An 18,700-nucleotide genomic window follows, 5' to 3' on the forward strand; every position below is an offset into this window, starting at 1 on the left:
CCTCACTTTGTCACCCTCCGCTGTTTCTGCTGTCTGCCAGTAGGCAAGTCTTTCATCCTTTGGACCCGTTTTCCTCTCTTAGTAGGCGGAGAGGAAAACGTTTGGTGCTTTGTGTTTTCGGGTAGGGCTCAAAACTCACAAGGCAGGACGGAAGGCCCCGGATCCGGGAGTCCTCCCAGGGGTGGGTCTCTGGAAGGGGTGGGGACACACGCCTCCTGCCTTGTAGTTCTCAGAAGGGACACATGTGCTTAGAGAGAAGGGCTGCCTCCTGGAAGCCTCCTAGGGACAGAAAGTGGAATGGTGGGTGCCGGCGATCTGGGGGACTGAGTTTTGGGAAGATGAGGAAGCTCTGGGGATGGTGGCGGTGATGGCGGCACAGCAGTGTGGAAGCGTCTGATGCCAGTCCTGCACATTGAGAACGAAAGGCAAAGAATTCGGTAGGAAGGCGGGCAAGGATGTGAATGGTGATTTTGAGAAGAGGAAATGAAAATGGCCCACGTATCACACCAAAGTCCATTTGTCCCAAACAATAATTAACTAGGGGCTATAGTTATAAACCTCACCGTCCGATTGCCAGATGTGACAAAGGTGAGTGACAACCAGTGCTGGGGAGCCTCAGGGAAATGAGCACCGACGTGCATTGCCGCTAAGTGTGTGAGTGTAACCATCTTTATGACTGTGATCTGGTACCTATGGAATGAAAAGCATACGATAGTTTATTTTGGGGAGTCACATGTATACAAGCGAAGGGGTACAACAGCATTTATAGTGGCAGAAACTGTAACACCGAAGTTCGCCGATATGAGAAAGGTTTCGTAAATTATGGTGGCCCTCTAATATGGAATATCATGCAGCTACTTAAAACTGAGTTAAATGTCTATTTCTTGACCAGGAAAATATCTGCTATGTGATACATAGGACAAGTAAGTTGCAGAGCGGTGGTTATAATGTGGTTCTATTTCCTGGGAAATCCTATAGATGTACATGTGCTTCCCTCCCTGTGTGGCCAGAAAGAAGATGTAAAATGACCACTGGCATCTTTTGGGGCAATTCGAGAGGTGTATATGGGGGCATTATTACCTTTTGTGTCAATATCTTGGCATTGCTTCATTTATTAAAGCAATCACATGTTACTTTTGTAACAGAACTAATCTAATGAAGACATGTCAGTTTGCAGAGCCGATTCTGACAGGCAGGTTGGTTAAAGCCTGCTGTCTTGGGCCCTGACCAGGACTCCAGCCAAGCCCACAGCCCCACGCAGGGGGCGGCCATCGGGGAACCATGAGACCCCTGTTCTGGCCACAGATGGAGGCCCCCTGGAAATGTCCTGGGCATCTGAGTGGGTAGGCAGGTGGATGGATGGACCTGGAAGGTGGTCTCCGGGGTGAGGTTAGCACTCAGCAAAACCCTGGGCACAAAACAGCCCAGGGGGTCCAGTGATGGACACCCTTGGGGGCCAGGAGGGGAGGGAGGGAGAGCTGGGGCTTGGGGAGGGTCGGCGCCTGTCCCTGCAGCATGGCAACTCCAGGCCGGTAAACAGCCTCACGGCGCAGCTAGAGCCTCAGTAGGCCTGGCTGGGTTTGGGGGTCACTGAGGCCAAACCTGGGAGAGGCCCCCTGGGTTCGGGTCTCAGGCTGAGTCCTATGTGTGGCCTCGTTCTTGTGTGGGCCCTTGTGGAGCTGGGAGCTCCATGTGGCTGCTGGTCCTCAGCTGGCGCAGGCTCCTGAGCCCCCAGCATGGGAAGGAGCCACTGTCCCTCCTCCTCCCTCCCCCTCCCGCCTCCCTTCCGACTCCTCCTCCCTCCCTTTCTTTCTAAAGCTTTGTGGAGCTCTAAAGGAGGAAGCAGACCAAAACAATATTTTTATTGGAAGTTCTCAGAACACTTCTTTTTTGGGTTTTCATTTTGTGTTTCGTGATCACAAGCTGGGTCTGTCCACTGCTGGTTGTGACCTGCTGGAGCGCCCAGCACACTGGCAGATTTCATAAACAAAGCTGTTTTGTTTGTTGCACTGGAAAAAATAGAATAATAAGAAGCTTTAATGTGACAAGTGGGAGACTGTGAAAAAGTCCAGTCGGTTTGAAAAAGAGATTAGGCAGCAGCCGTACAATCTGCCACATGAGTCGTGAGCCTGCAGAGAGCGTGTGGGCTGGACACTGAGGCTGCTGGGCCCGGGGGAGACCTGGCTGTGCTGGATCCACCGGACGAGCCAGGTCGGGCCCTGTGGGTGTCAGGCTGATTCTAGGGAGCTCCATGCTGCGTGGCCGTGGTAAGGCTTTGAGCAATCGGCCTTCCAGTCGTCACTTTCAGCACTTTGGGGGAGACGATGCCCTGTTTTGGTGATAACAGCGGCCTGTGGGGTTGTTTACTTGGAAGTGATGTCCTGCTGGGTTTCTAGGCTCCGAGGAGCTTGTCTGTAGCAGTTGTCTGGATTCCTCACAAGTTCATGGTGATGTACATCCAGGTCAAGGTGTTCAGGGGCGCGGCAGGGCATAGAGGCTGGGTCTGCGGGGTGTGAGCTTCACGCGTGAGGCCTGTCCCCTCGCCGTCTTGGGCAATCCCGGAGCAGCTTTTGGGAGTTAATATGAGCGTTGGCGTGTCGCACTTTGCTGGAGGCTGGTGAGTTTCTTGTGCAGAGGCTCGGTGTTGTGGAAACATGACTAAGGCCCGTCCATTCATCCTTTTATCCACTCACTCAACAAACGCTTTCCCACTGAAGGGCCTGGCTGCCATTTGTCTGGGGTCAGAGAAGGAAGTCCTTCTGGGGAGCAGCGTTCCCTCCTGTGTCCTCAGCCTTTCAGGTCGTCCACCTCACTGGACTGTGTCTTCAGTGCTTGGTGCTTGGTACTCGGCCCTTTCTTGGGTTAAGGGGCTGGGAGATGGTGCGTCCCTGCCAGGGACAGCTTCAGCCCTCCCGCGGCCAGCTCTGGGAATGAGCCTGAGAGCGGTGACTTTATAAAACGGGAAAATGGCAGTCATGGGAGTATTTGCCTGCTCTTCCCTTTTAGGTTAATCATGCATTGCTTTGAAAATGAATTATACACAGACTATATGGACACACGTTCATTCAAAACAAATAATTCAGAAACATACAGAATAAAAAGAGACACGTTTCCATTCTATCCATGCTCGCTACCAAATTTCTGCTGTCATGTTCCCTGCCAGACCGCTTCCCGGGGACATTAACTAGAGGCACGCCAGGGGTTTCCTCACGCTATTCAATTCAGGAGAAAGATCAAGCCAGTAGCACGCGGAACAGTCTCACTTTGTGTCGTCCTAGGTGATGAGTTGCTGGAATAATCTGTGTCGTCTGAGGGTGGATCGGTGGGCAGGATCACACCCCTTGTCTTCACAGAGGGCCAGTGGGCACCTCACATGCAGACTCGAAGTCCAGAGATGTGGGACTGTGTCACTCGTGTGACCAGGAGTCTTGTTCCACTCCAAATTCCAATTCATCAAACCTAAATGGGAAAGGAAATTAATTACTGAGTTAAACGGTGTGAAGCAAAGTTTAATTTGACACATCAACAGGAAAAGAAAGATAATTTGAGCCAGCACATTAATGACTTAGGATGAGTTAAAATGGATTCAGTTTCATTTGTGCACATGCGCACAAACACACACGCACACACACACGTGTTCAGAGTGAGCATGACGGCAGGCTCACCGGCCCTCCCATCTTCGCAGGCTCTTCTTTGTCAGTTTGTTGGGATGAAGGAACAGGAGTATCACCGACCGTCCCCTCACCCCATCCCATTCGGTTACACCCACCGACCGTCCCCTCACCCCCCCACTCGGTTACACCCACACACCGTCCCCTCACCCCCCACTCGTTGCACCCACAGCACAGGAGCGAGTGAGCTTACACACTACAGCAGCGTGTGTTCACGTCTTAGCCTCCAGGGCGGGGCCGCCTCACAGTAGACAGGGCAGATGGGCCCACTGAGTCAGGAGTCCTGTGCGCTGGAGCCCCGAGCCGAGGCAGCTGACACGGCCCAGGCGCGTTGCACACCTCGCTCTTCGCGCTCCCAGTGCTCCGGGCCCTGAATTTTCAGAGCCCAGGGCTGATTATTTCTGTATCTGGGCTGGCAGAGGTAATCCATGGGTGAAAAGGCTTTCCTGTGTTAGACACTCCGCCTCTGCGTGTTCTCGGGGCGTCGCACGTGTTGGCATTGAAACGACCGGGATGTGCTCCTCGCTGGTGTGGCCTGGTAACTGGTCAACACTGGAGAAGTGATGTGAGTGTTTATTGTGAACGAGCAGTCGGAGGAGCACACACCCCGTGCCGCCTGGCACCTGTGTTCCGCCTGCGGGTCAGCGCTGGGTCTGTGCAGCGCGGTTCTGTGTCCTCTGACCCCACTTCTGCCTGCTCAGCGTGACGTGCTGGGCGGCTCCCAGTGCTGGGCAGGTCCGCCGAGCGCGTCCCGCGCAGTCGTGGCCTCCACCCTCCCCCGCCCTCACCTCCCCTGCACACGTCGGTGCCTTTGGTGCCCGGTGCCGGTCCATGGAAGACGATGCTGTGTTGGCGTTGTTTCCTCGGGCCTGCTGACTTCCGTGTGACGCGGAGGGTGGGGCTTGTCTCGGGGACCTACCCCGAGGACATCCCCTTGAGTCATGTTAGTTGAGATTCTGGAAAGGTACAGAAATGTAAGTAATAAAACTAAATAAACCAAAAGCAGAGAATCCCATAGACGACTAGGAAAGCACACAGTTGTCTCTCCGAGTGTTCCCATCTTGTTGGTCAGTCCGTTCTTCAGCAAAAGAGAATAGATTTTGTATTCTTCACCCAGTTGAAATAAAACATTATACTCTTAACTGATTATAACCTGCTCCAAATGGAATTCTTCCACGTCTTTATTATTTCCAACCCGTCACACGCCGTTGTGGTGGTGGTAGGTTTTCTCTCACTTGCCTCATGGCATGAACAAATCCTCTTCGGCGATTCTGATGCCCTGGGTAGGGTTTCTTTGTTCTTACTGGTTTCAGGGAACAGAAATGCCCTCAAGCCAGTACAAGACCCCGAAGGTGGTGGCACGGGGCGGGGGCCACTTGTACCTCCCGGTGGCCTCCTGTGTCTAGTGCTAGTGTCAACTCCATTGGTTAATAAAGGGCTGGCTTTCGCCAGGCTTTGGACTTAAACCACTGAGTCACGTGTCTCCTTCTGGCCTAACTGGGTTGAGGACAGGGGTCATGAGCTGCTTATGCCAGCAGGGCTGGCAGGCTCCTCTCTGTCACAGACCATGGTGTGTCAACAATTCATATTTTGTGTCTTCACTCTTCAAAGGAATCACAAACAAAACTACTCGCCCCAAACTTTCCGTATTTTTAATCTGTGCATCGTGGCTTAATGTTTTCATTTTCTTAATCTGAAAGACTGATGTCATCGATTCATCTGGTGTGTATGTGTGTGTGTGCATGTACACCTTCGTACACACAATGGGGTTTTGAACCCTGGTGCAAACAGATTAGTCTGGAAGTCAGGCAACGGCCAGTCTGAGCTCTGCCACCAACTATTCTCTTGACCTATTCACATCACTTCTCCATTGAAGGCACCAGATTTCTCCCCTGTAAAATGAGGAGTTTGGCCTCATCAGTGGTTCCCAACCATGACTGCCCATTAGAAACATCTGGAAGCTTTTAAACAATACTGGTGTCCAGCTGTTGCCTGGCAGAGTTGAGTCAGAAGCTTGGCGGTGACCCGGCTTCAGCTTTTTTTCTCTTTGTTCCTTTTTTCTTTTTTTTTTTAAAGCTCTGTGAAGTGACTCTAGTGTGCAGTCAGAGTTGAGCACCATTGGGCAGACATCTCTGAGTAACCTTCCAGCCCCCCAAATTCCAAGACGTCTGCACTGACATGCCAGCTGTGCTCTGTGCAACAAAGCCAAAGGCATGGGGTGGGGTTTAGTCTCCTTATTATTACTTCCATGGTTTGTTAGCAGGAAATCATTAGCATGAATGATATTTCTCTGTGGACATGCAAATGACAACTTTGCCGTTTCAGAAATTGAGATTGTAACGCAAAATTGTCCTAAGTCAGTCGCCCTGGTCTGATTGAGTGACGGCATTCCCTGTTTCCTTATTGAGGATGTTAGCGCAGGACGCAGGAAGACTAAAAATGCCACAACTTATTGCTAACATTTGGGTGGCGTTTTACAATTTATGGGAGATTTCATGTGCTTTATTCCACTTGAGCCACACAAGCCTGGTTGCAGCCTAGACCGGCTGCTTGGAAGGCTGTTATTTTGTCCGGGAGAAACAGGATCGGGGCTGGGAATGTGAGCAGTTGGCCGAAACGGAACACGGAACACGACCTGACCCGACCCGACCCAACAACCAGGCCAGATCTGGGGCCTTGGGTCTTTCCCAACACGGTCACCCCATCTCTGGAGGGCAGTGGCTTCAACATAAGCCACGAAAGGTCCTAAGGAGGTGAATTCTGTGTTTGTGGACGTCTTTTCTGTCACTGCACAGAATTGTTAAACACCAGGGAGACCACTGGCCAAGAGGGAGGGCATCTGGCTTCAAGGCCTGCAAGTGCGTCCCCAGGATCAGCAGTCAGCACACGTGCCCACACGCGTGACCGTGGGCTCTCCAGCTGTAGACTCAGGTCAGAGACCACGTGCCCATGTCCAGCTCATTCCCGCCTGCAAATACAGGGATACAAATGGATAAAATTACTTGTTCCTTAGCTATTCCTTAATAAGTTATGGTTCAAAAACAAAATTATTTACTCCTTAGGATATCAAGCTAAGATGTAAGAACCATCGTGGTCACAGAGATAAACACTCAATTTCCATGTTTTGCTTCAGTTTCCTCCCAGATTTACGTGTTTATCTCCCTTCTCGTAGTTTTACCCTAATTTGAGGCACCGTCTCCTCCGTAACCTTTGCTGCTTACTCACATCTGTCACCTCTGATCACAGTTCTATCGTGACTTTTCAGTGGCTGGTCACAGCTGCATCTGTTTGTAAGTGGGGACTGCATCGTCTGGTTCTGGGTGTGACCTCCCACACGTGCATCTCGGATGCCCGGGGAGGGGCTGCAGGGGCCGGGTCTGCTGTCTCTGCAGCACATGCTTCTGCATTGGGGCTGGGGCCCACTTGAGGGGTAGCTCCTGTTCACCTCTGTCACCAGGGCTTGGCTCAGCTTGCTGGCGTCCAGCTAGCACTTGAGTGGCTTTTGCAAACTGCTGGGTCATCCGCAGGCACCTTCCCAGCTTCGTCTCGGCTGAACAGCGGTGCCCGGGGATCCAGTGGGCACTGGGTCTCGGGCTGGCTGCATACTTTCCATTTTTAGAAAATGTGGAAATCGTCTCTGCGTCAGGGCAGCACAGTACACGTTGTTCCTGATCCATGCATCCCGCTGCTTCCCTTAACTGTGTTCATCCATTTCCGTATTCCTGTCTTTTCTCCTCCAACCGGAATACGAGTGCCCTGGGGTCCCTTCCCCCACTGCACCCACCTCCTCTCGCTGCAGCCTTCACCTTCCTTCCCGATGGGCTTCTCAGCGAAACTGGCCACTCCACACGGCCCGTCCCCAACCCTCACCCTCTCTGCCTTGCCTTATCCGTGGCATCTATCACCAGTCTGGGCGTCACTCACACTGTGTGGCTTACGGTTTGTCTGTCCCCAGACAGTGAGCAGCAGGGACAGAGGTCTCGACTGTCGTGCTCCCTGATGCTTCCAGGTGTTTCCAACGGCACCCGCCACAGAGCGTGTGCCAAGCACACGCCAGTGCAACGATTAGTATTTACTGTGTATTTATAAGACATGTTGCTCTCAACATTCCCGCAATTAATTTGATCAAAGTAATACATATGTGTGGTTTTCAGCAGTCAGTTGACAGGAGGTATAATAAAAGCAGCAGATCCCGGCTTCCGCCTGCCCCAGTAGTACTGCCTGACTGTTCTCATTGAGATCTTGGAGGTGATGCCTCCATTTATTCACAAGGCACGCTTCCGCCATGTCTTATTATAGGTCCTGGTCCCTCTCTGCCCTGCCCCCACTGAGACAGCCACGGCTTTATCATTGCTCCCCATAAGGCAAGGACACCCCCTTTCTTGTCTCTCCCACCCATGTTCCAGGCTTTGTCAGCCAAATTTGTATTTCCACTGTTAAGAGAATACTATTTGTTCTGTAACCATGGTTACAGGTTGATCCCAAGTGGGTTTCTGATATTGCGGCTGTGCCAGGCCGTGTCCAGTTCCGATAGGCTCCTGTTTCTACCTCCCAGCCGCCCAAGTCGTACCCTTTTGCACGTGTATATTTGGGCCACTCCTTTCTTAGGAGGTTTTTGTTTGTGTTTCCTAAGCTTCTGGTCACTTTTCCCTGGTGCCCTTATCCTCGTGCCCTCTAGACCTCACTCACACCATCTATTTATCGAGTCCCCACTCCTAGTGAGTTTCTTCTCAGAATCTGGGGGGGTCACGTGGGCCTCCTTCACAGTGGATGTTGGGTGGGCTCTGCACGGTCTGTGAGCGGGAGGCTGCAGTGACAGGTCTGTGGCCACGATGAAGCTGCCAAGAGCTGGGGTAGCGACCTGGGGCCCCGGCTTCCTTGTGCTGCACGTGGAGCTGACCACAGGGCTCAGATCGCAGCGCCAGGGCGGGACCTGCTGCCCCGGGTCAGGAAGTGCGACCGGGAGGAGTTGCTGGTCAGCTGTGCCATAGCCAGGGTGTGCCAAACGCCAGTCTTGTCCCGGGAAGTGAGGCCAGAATCTCCCTCGCTGTGCAGCTCAAGGAGTCTCAGCCGAGCGCAGGGCTGGCGGCCTGGGCCTCTGTACCTTAAAACATCTGCAGCCTCTCAGGGCTTTGCAGCAAGCCGAGTCCTGCACCAGCCCTTGGGCCATTGCAGGGGCGTAGAAGAGCTCCAGGAATTCCTGGAAGGACTGAGTCTCTGGTTGGGGTCAGCGGGCGCTGGACAGGAGCGAGCCTGTGAACTGGGGCTGGGAGGGTGGCGCTTCCCCGTGGGCACGAGAGCACAGGCTGTCGGGGGAGGCAAGAGGGTGCGTGTGGGCTGCAAGTACTTCTCGCAAAGTGGAGATGATGCCAGAGGGAACAGGAACTCCCACCTGAGAATGCAGGAAATTCCAGTTTTCAGTTCTCCCCGATCCCTAGGGGCTCATGGATGGGGCTTCTTGTTGTCAGTAGGACAAGAGGGCAGGTTTGGGGACAGGCGACCAGATTGGAATCAGGCTGTGGGGTGTAAGACCAAGTCGTAGAGGCTCTGAGCTGGTGCCGCCCCAGCTGTAGCTGAGCAGTGGCACCTGCCTGCTGGGCTTCCTGATCGCGAGTGAAACAACCTGTGAAGGAAGCGCCTGTTCCAGGGCCGTGCACCTGTGGGTTCCTTGTTCCTCCTTAGGAGTGGATTTGCACTTAGCACCCAAGGAAATCGCTTTTTCCTGACAATTCACTCACCATTTCTCAGGGGCTGATGGAGGGCAAGGGGCCAGAGTTAGGGACGCGATTCCAGAAGATAATGGAATTCCATCTTCATAGAACTAAAAGAAAATAACTTCCAACCTAACATTCTATTAATACACCCAGAGAAAGTACCTTTCTACAAGGAAATGGGAATAATGATATTTTCAGGCCCTCAGAAAACTGAGAGAAGTTATTGCTATCTACCCTGGGTAAGTGTTTACTGCAAGGAGTGCTTCAGGAGAGAGCCCGTGACACTTGGTGGGGACAGCGAGCGTGAGGAGCAGAGGCAGAGGCACAGCACACAGGGGCGGGGGGGGGGGGGGGTCCAGGCTCTCCAGGAGACCTCGGCGAGGGGAGCAGGACAGTCGGAAAGACGGCATTTCTGGGTGGGAAGCTTCACTGTTGTAATCAGCCTCTGCATTCACCGTTATGTTTAAGTGAGCACACAAAACATTAACAATTCCTTTGAAGTTAAGCATACTAGTTTTAAAGTTCATGTTGAGAAATAAAATGAGGCTAAACAGGAAAGTTGTGAACCAGAGAAGTCGTATGCAGGGGCGAGGGCGGACCAACCCAGGCTTTGATGCTTTGTGACGACGGAATGTTTAAACGCAAGTGCTTGTGATCACGAATAGATAGACAGATTGAAGGAAAAAAATAGAAAGTCTAGAAATAGACCCAAATGCATATGGGTATTTAGTATATGGTAATGATGACATTTCAAATCAGTGGGGAAAAATGTATTATTCAATAATGATTTGGGGACAACTGGCCAGACATTTGGAAAATATATAGCTGGATCTCTCCCAAACTCCTTACCCCAAAATAAAATCCAGATGGCTCAAAGACTTAAAAGTATAATGGGATTTTATAAGCACTAGAAGGAAACTTGTGGAAATTTTTAATAATTTTGAGAGGAAATTAATGTTTTTAAGATAGAAAACCCAATATCTAAGAAAATTTAAAATGCACATACTTTTAACTCAACAGACCCACTTCTATGCAATTACATGATGAATATGCTTAAGCATATGTGTAAAGAAGCAAATGTAAAATGGTTCTTTGAAACATTGGAATAGAAAAAAAAATGAACATCTAAATATTCTTCAAATTATGGTTCATCCTCAAGATGGAACTGTATATGTGCTGATAGAGAAAGATCTGAAGACATTTTGAATGAAAAAAACAGATGCAGAACAACTGGGCTCCAGATTAGACGAAAATGAAATTGGACCTACTTTCCTTCAGAAGGAGCAACTCCCATATGCTTACATGTGACAGGCAAAGCTATAAAGAGTTTTAGATGAGAATATAACTTTTTCATGACCTCAAAGTAGACAAAGATTTTGAAACAGGACATAAAAAGCTTTAATCATAAAGCAAAAGATTGATAATTTTACCTATGTTAGAATCAAGAACATCCTTTAATAAAAAAGACACTAAAAAAGTTAAAAGACAAGTGACAGAATGGGAGAAGATATTTTTAACACATGCCATGTTTCCCCAAAAATAAGACCTAGCCGGACCATCAGCTGTAATGTGTCTTTTGGAGCAAAAATTTATATAAGACCCGGTATTATATTATATTATATTATACCCGGTATTATATTATGTTATGTTATATTAAACCCGATATTATATTATATTGTATTATATTATACCCGGTATTATAGTATATTATACCCGGTATTATATTATGTTATGTTATATTATACCCGATATTATATTGTATTGAATTATATTATATTATATTATATCTGGTCTTATATTAATTTTTGCTCCAAAAGACGCATTAGTGCTGATTGTCTTATTTTCGGGGAAACACAGTATAACCAACAAAGGTCTCAGTTGAAATATATGAAGAATCCCAACAAATTATTAAGAAAACGACAACCAAGAAAAAACTGGCAAAACATTTGAACAGAAACTTCTAAGGAGGAAATCCTAATGACTGAGAAATACATAATGTGGTGTTCAACCTAATTATTAAATCTCAGATATGCAATTGAAACCACATGAAATACAGTGGATCACCAAAATGTAAAGTTCTCTTCTACTAAAGACAAATACAGAGATTTTAACACATATGGCTTTCTCCCATGAGGCATTTGCCTAATTCCTGAGTTGTGTGGCTAACGGCTAACCAGAAAGGTATGGAATAGCAGGGCAGAACTTTTGACAGTCTCATGATACTGAAGAGATAAAATTGGAATTCAAGAACTTCTAAGAAGGAGGGGTCATAGCACATACCCCAGCTCTCAGCTGAGAGCCTGATTAGTTACATCCTAGATGTGCAGGTAAATGCAAGGAGAGTGACCCTTACAAGAATGACAAGGGTCAGGCCTAATTGAATTCAGTGATCTGCCCCCAATCTGGCTGCCTAACTGAAGTTGAAGGTAAAAAGATAAAATTACCCAGAGCCTCTGTCTGCAGTTTCATACATGAATGAATGAACGTCTAAGACCAAGACACAAAAATAGGTAATAGAGGTATGTCCACAGACAGTTATTGTACTTATCACACTTAAATTTTAAAATAACTGTGATTAATATGTCCAAGAAAATAGATAACAAGATAGAAAATTTTACCAGGGAAATGGACTCGAGTCGCACTGAATTTAGGAACTTAATGATGGGTGTGACAAAAGATTGGACATGGCAGAAGAACTGGAAGTTGGTCAGTAGGAAATCACCAGGCTAATAAAAAGGATAGACAAGAGTCTATGAGACACATGGGTTGTGTGGCGAAAGTCGTGTGAGTAGACTCCCAGAATGGGAGAGAGAATGGTGCAGAAACAATATTGGAGGAGATAATGTCTGAGATTCCTTTTCAAAAGAAGAAAGATACCAAACCCTGGATTGAAATCATTCAGAGTATTTCTATGACTTAAGGAATTAAGGTAGAAATCAGTAATGAAAAGATATCTAGAAAATCTCTAAATGTTTGGAAATTAAGTAGTGCTTTCCTAAATACCCCATATGTCAAAGAAGACATCTCAACAGAAATTAGAAAATATCTTGACTGGAATGATAATGAAAATACAACATTATGAAATTTGTGGGGTACAGTGAAAGGTGTGGTTGGAAGGAAATTGTGATCTTAAATGCTTGATTAGAAAAGAAAAGTTGAAAATAAATAATTCAAGTACCCATTTAAAGAATTTAGGAAAAGAACAGGAAATCAAACTCAAAGAAAGAGAAGGAAGGAAATAATAAAGAGCAAAAAGTACTATGATAGAAAACAAATGTGCAGCAGAGAGAATGAACGAAGTCAATCATTGGTTCTTTAAACATATTTTAATATAAATTTCTGGCAAAACTGATCAAGAATAAAAGAAGGAGAGACCAAACCACCAACACCAGGGATAAAAAGTGGCATCACTATTGCTCCTACAGATGTGACTAAGACAGTAAAGGAATATTATGAACAACTGTTGCCTATAAATTCAGATAAAGTGGCAAACCTAGGTACATATGCTTTTTCCTTATGAACCACTTCTAGGGATATATTCCCAACAGAAATGCATACTTAGATATACAAAAAAACGTGCACAAGATTGTTCCTAGCAGTGTGATTTATAACAGCCCCAAACTGGAAATAACTTACATGTCAGTCGCAGAGGAATGTATAATTGTGGCATGTTCATGCAATGAGATACTATAGAGAAAAAATCAGCTGTTATTACACAAACCATACAGATAAACCTCAGAGACGCAAGGGAGCGACGGAAGAGGACATGCGCACAGTGTGATTGCACTTGGCCGAGTTCAAACCGCTGAGCCAACCTGAGGGAGACAGCGGGGCAGGGGTACTCCTGGGCCGGCCCAGGTCTCAGGGGTGTGTTCATCCTGTACAAATGCATCGGGCAGCACACTTCTCATGTGTGCTCTTTTGGGAATGCATGTGATATTTTAATAAAACATTTACAAAAATATTCCTTCTGTAGCTATGGTTTGTTTTCCTAATGCTTTAAACATATTCTAGGGGCCTTAAATATATTGTCTGAGGTGAGCGTCACAGAAAACCTTTGCAGGAGGAGGCTCCAGGCATGACGGGACCTCCAGTGCTCAGGGTGCTTCCGCGTCTGCACAAAGCCACATTGTCATTACGGGCTGAAGAGCAGTGATGTTCACAGCGGTTTCGGAAAGTGGTGCCGTGCGGCCTCCTGGACTGAGTTCCATGGCAGCTGACAGGAATCAACACTACTTCTTGTTTCACTGAGGCTTTCCTTCCGCTGGGGCGGCCAGCGCACAACTGCCACTCACCCTGCTGCCTGGGGCCTTTGAGACCATGTGTGGGGGCAACGTGTGTCACAGGGCACTCCAGGGCCACGTGTAAGTGTGTGTCTGCTCGTGAACCCCGCTCGGCGGCGTCGGGTGGCAGAGCTGAGTGGGGGGTTGGCGGGGGCTCCCAGGACGGCCGTGCCCCCTCCCAGCTCCAAGACCGTCAGCGGGCCCCCTGTCCTCACCGTGTCAGCTTCCCCACCTGTAAAGTGCAAAGAAGAGGGGAGTTGTGAGGACCACGTGAAATGATGCAAACTACTGAGCACAGAGGACGCAACGCTTATTAGCTCTGTTTATGATCAAATGCCAGTTTGGCTGTAATTCTTTGGCCTTAGCAGTACTATAAAGTCATGCTTCTCATTTCCTCATCTCCAAGGGGTGGGAGCCGGACAGGCCCATCTCCATGATCCCCAAAGCTTCACTCTGCTCAAGCTTTTCCTGTGGTATCTTAAAACGTGGTAGTATTTGAGGTACCTTCATTTTAACGGGCGCTCACCTTAGTTTCTCTCTGCGCCGTGTCTCGTTCCTGTCCGGGTAGCTGCCTTGGCACCCCCTCACCTGTCGTCTATGGAGAAGGGTCAGGAGCTGGTGTCTCCATCTGCCAGTCTCCATCTCTGCCACACAGATGAGATTCAGATACACGGGAACCCCAGCTTGTTTGGGCTGGTAACTCAGGAGTGACCTTGTCACCGGGTCTGACTCAGTGGCCCTGCAAGCCTATTTGCCACCTCAGTGCTGCAGGTCACGGCGTTTCCAGTGGCATTTGTGCTTCCCAAAGTGGAGTAGAGGTCTCTTTCTTCTTATCCCTTGTCTCTGTCTTCCTTTTGTTTTACTTCCTTGGAGATATGCCTGAGAAAGCGCATGTGGAATGAGAAGCTGGCAGATTCAGAATTCTCGGCTCACTTCCATGTCCAATTTGTGATTCAGGAAATCAGACGGTGTTTTGGAGCTGCCGGTGACGGGATGTGCTTAAGTCTCTCACTGCATGTTCTAAGTCTCCTCAGACCCAGAGATCCAGAGACCCCCAGCCGTTGTCCTTCATTTGGGAACCTGCAGGGTTTGAATTCTCATTTGCGTTTTTTGTGTTGTAGACTTTTCCTGGTTGCACTTGAATTTTGTTATAGGCCAGCTTTGTCCGTTTTCGAGCTGTGAGGTAAGATACAGGAAGCTTGTGAAATGAATGATTCCAGCAAAATTGCTTTTTAATGAATGACACTTTTCTGCAGGTATTCTTTGACTAGTGGGTTTTCTTGAAGTATTTCTGTGATGACCCTTTATTGGTTGCTAATGACTGAACTACCTGTTAAAGAGTAACTTGGTCTCCATCTGAGCTGGAGAATATTTCACAGGTCTGATACAAGGAAGGAGGACCTAAGTGGCTTAGGGTTCAGACACACTTTTCTTGTCTTACCCCAAACCTTAGGGCTAATAGTAATTTTCCCCCCCACAATTATTTATGAGTATGTGGCATAAATGTTTGATCACTACTTTTAAATGTAAGAAATTTAAATTTCAGTGTATCCCATTTATATCAAACAGAACATATGGCTCTCAAAGCAGCAGAGAACATACTGGAGAGAAAACCAGCAATTTACTCCATTATTCAGCTTCATTTTTTCTTTCGCTTTCATGGAAACCGTAAGATTGTTTTTGTGTTTCAGATCAAACATGTTTCTGAGCAAAGAGTGCATTACCCAGCTGTCCTAAACACCACTACTTATCACTGTTCAAATTTAATCCGAGCCATCTGTTACATTTTTTTCTTTCCATTTATTTTTGAGGCACATCACAGGAAAGCTGCTTCTTGACATCTCATACTTGGACAAAGTACAGAAAAGAAAATATGTCAGAAACTTTAGATACTGTTTTGTCCGTGCATTTTGCATGAATAATGAAAAGTAATACTCCACTTAGGGTTCAAAAACCCAGAGCTTATTACCCCAATTTAAAAATGAATTTGAGGACTCCAAGAAACAAAACAATCTTACATTCCTATTTCTTAATGTGGTGGGTCTCAGTAACGTGCAACAAGTTAAAGTTTTCCTTGTATGATTCTATTGACATTTTTATCTGAAGACTTGAGACTAAATGATAGCGTGTAGCGTGTAAACTAATGTATTACTCACTGGTAAATGGGCATAACAGGTCTATTTTTATTCTGAAGCCTGAAATTATAGGCTTACGGAGGCATGAGAATTGTCACTTCAGAAATGAACTTGGACTCAAACACTGAATTCTGTCACCAGGAGATGCTGACAGAAGTGTCGTGTGGTTACTTTCTGAAAGGTTCATCGATTTTGGAAATTACAGGAAGACAGTAGGTGGCGTTTCTCTGCGTGGCTGTATTGGAACCTGGGGTGTTTCATTCCTGAGGGCTGCCATCCCTGTGGTCTGTCACTCTGTGACACGGCCGTGCTGTGGGTCGGGAGGAAACAGGGAGGAAGCTGACTCAGACGTTACACCAACCATGGCCGAGGAAGATGCCGTTGCATTACACAGTCCCAAACAGGGATACTAAGGAGGGGAGGTGGGAGCCAGCGATCGGGGCATTTTGTTTTCTGGAAGCCCATTTGGACTAGAGTGTTGTCGTGATTCACATCCATGACAGCCTGTGTCTTTGGGAAGGAAAAAGAACTCACGTGTAAATGACTAGGCGTAGTACTTGGGACGCCCTCCTTTCCAGGAAGTACCTCCTTAATGAAAAGCATACGCCAGACTTGCAACACACACTGACCTCACCTGCCTCTGATGGAGAGGGTGGAGCGTGTGCTGACCCTTCTGAACCAGTCCTGGACTCCCACCCCCAAAGACAAGCCCCGGATTTGTGTTCTGGAAAGAGCCCCCAAGGGAGCTGACGGTAGCTGCTCACAGGAGCCTGTGGTTGCAGGACCTGCTACACCAATGGCTTCTCCTGTTGGTTGTTGTTTCCCAAGGTGCCCACCTTGCCTGCAAGACCTCGGGGTGGCTCTTCTGAGCCCCAGGGCTGGCCCTGTGGTGTGAAGTGAACTTTTTGCCTGTTTTGGGAAGAAAGCAGCTATTTCCGGGCAGAGAATGCTTTCTCTGTTCTGTGCTCACTCACCGAAGTGCTTGGACACAAATGTGGCAGAAACCCATGATAACAGGGCTCATTCTCTCCTAAGTTTGGGGGCGTTACGGACGGGCTCAGGTGCCTAAGAGCACGCCAGTTATCAGCGTGCTGGCCTTTTAGCAAATGCTTGTGGAATAAATACTAGAGGGAGTAAAACTCTGTCTCAGCACCAGTGTTGTAGAGGCGTCTCAGGAGTGGCCTCTGAAATAGAGCACTGCCTGCTTCTAGGTTTGAAGATGTGAAATAGTAAAATGCTAAGCTTCTGAGTACATTAAAGCAGTATTGCAACCTCAGGAATCGCAAAGTAACATAATAGGGGCTTATTAATTGGACTGTTAACCCGAGTGCTCACGGCAAATATACATCATTTTAATTCCTGTCGGCAGTGCATGCTGACTGGCCTCCTGGCATGAAGTGGAACAGGAAGGTCTGTGCAAATGTGTCGTCCTCCAGGGATAATGGTTGGGAACGGAAGAGCTGACGCCCATCTGAGTGTACGCTTGAGCCGTGTTTCTGTGAGGCTGTGTATTTCTCAGTCTTAAGGGCCCCCCACTGTGTTTGCTCTTCCTAAGTCTATGATTAGTAATTACAGCAGCGGAGGGATTCTGGCTTGTTGCAGTGTGTGTAATGTTTGCAAAACAGCCATTCCTAAAATGGGGCCTCTTTGCCCAAAGTGCTGTATATTAAAAACGTTTTGGTGTCAGGCTTGTGCTGCCTTCCCAGTAATATTTCGGAAAGTGGGTGGGCACATTCGCTCATTGCTCGTCAGTTGCAGGAACCACGTTGCCCAAGACACAGGCATTTATGCTGGACAGTTTGTCCCTCGAACCTTGGCAGCATTGTGTTTGCTTAAACGCACCAGATGCTGCACTTGATGGCAAGCGCCACTGCCCTCAGCTGGAAGGCACAGCACCGGTGGCTGCAGGATGTGAGACCCCCAGGGCAGGTGTTGTAACAACCAGTGGGGACAATTTCAGTGGATCCGTGACCTTTAAAATTTTTGGTAAAACATTAGAAACTCTTACTGCTGAGTAAGAGAGTTTCTAATGTTTTAGCAAAAATGTACAGGGAAGTGGGAAACAGTAACAATGGTATTGATTTGGTTTACTGTTAACTTAAAACATTCGAAACACTGAGCGTTCTTCCAGCGTCTTAACTCTGGTTTGAACAACGCTTGCCGCCTGCATCGCGCGCTGTAACTCATGATGGGAGTGAACGTCTTTTCCATGACGTGCTGAATTGTCATCCACCTTTCTAGGTTTGGATCAGCTTCCAACATTTTGTCCTTTGCATGTTCAGTGTCATGAAGTAGCTCCATGTCCCTCGCCGTGAATGTTCTTGCTGGCATCTCCTCCTCCCTCATCCTTTTCCTGACACCCGCGTCCCTCATTCATGCGGATGAGTCGCCCTCCCTGAGCTCCGGTGGCTGCGTGTCTCATCTCAGATGGTGCCTTGTTCACCGTCCCTGTCAGCTGTGTCTTCCACAACCGCGTGGGGGCTCAAGGCAGACTTCTCCTCCAGCTCTGACACTGTTCATTTCTCTGCTATACCTTCGTCTGTTCTGGTCAGTTCTCTATGAAACGTCACGCGTTTTATCACCGGGAGACAAGGAGCCAGCACGCCTACACGCTTTGTCGTCTGTGCGTGGACAGAAGGAAGGACGTGATGACCCATCACTGACAGACGGGAGCCAGTGTGTTACTGGTCACCTGCCATGGTGCACGTCTGTCACACAGGTGTGAGGCCCGATTATCACACTTACTGCACTCAGGCCTGGCCTGTGAGCCCTGTCATTGGGGACTGGTGACGGTCTGTGCCCGTGGATGCAGCATAGTGAGGGCTGCCCGTGTCGCCACCTCGCCGACAGCAGTGGTCCAAGCCCCGTTGATGCCCGAGCGCACCGGAGTTCAGGGT

At 48.3% G+C, this 18,700-nt stretch overlaps 1 protein-coding gene across 2 annotated transcripts in view; it reads left to right on the forward strand.

Annotated features, from left to right (window-relative positions):
* Positions 1-18,700, forward strand: part of PTPRN2 (protein tyrosine phosphatase receptor type N2) — a 427,823-nt gene that overhangs the window by 42,575 nt on the left and 366,548 nt on the right. The gene's annotated exons all lie outside the window — the stretch shown is intronic.

This window comes from Rhinolophus ferrumequinum, chromosome 26, assembly GCF_004115265.2.
Source record: "Rhinolophus ferrumequinum isolate MPI-CBG mRhiFer1 chromosome 26, mRhiFer1_v1.p, whole genome shotgun sequence".
Lineage (NCBI taxonomy): Eukaryota > Metazoa > Chordata > Mammalia > Chiroptera > Rhinolophidae > Rhinolophus > Rhinolophus ferrumequinum.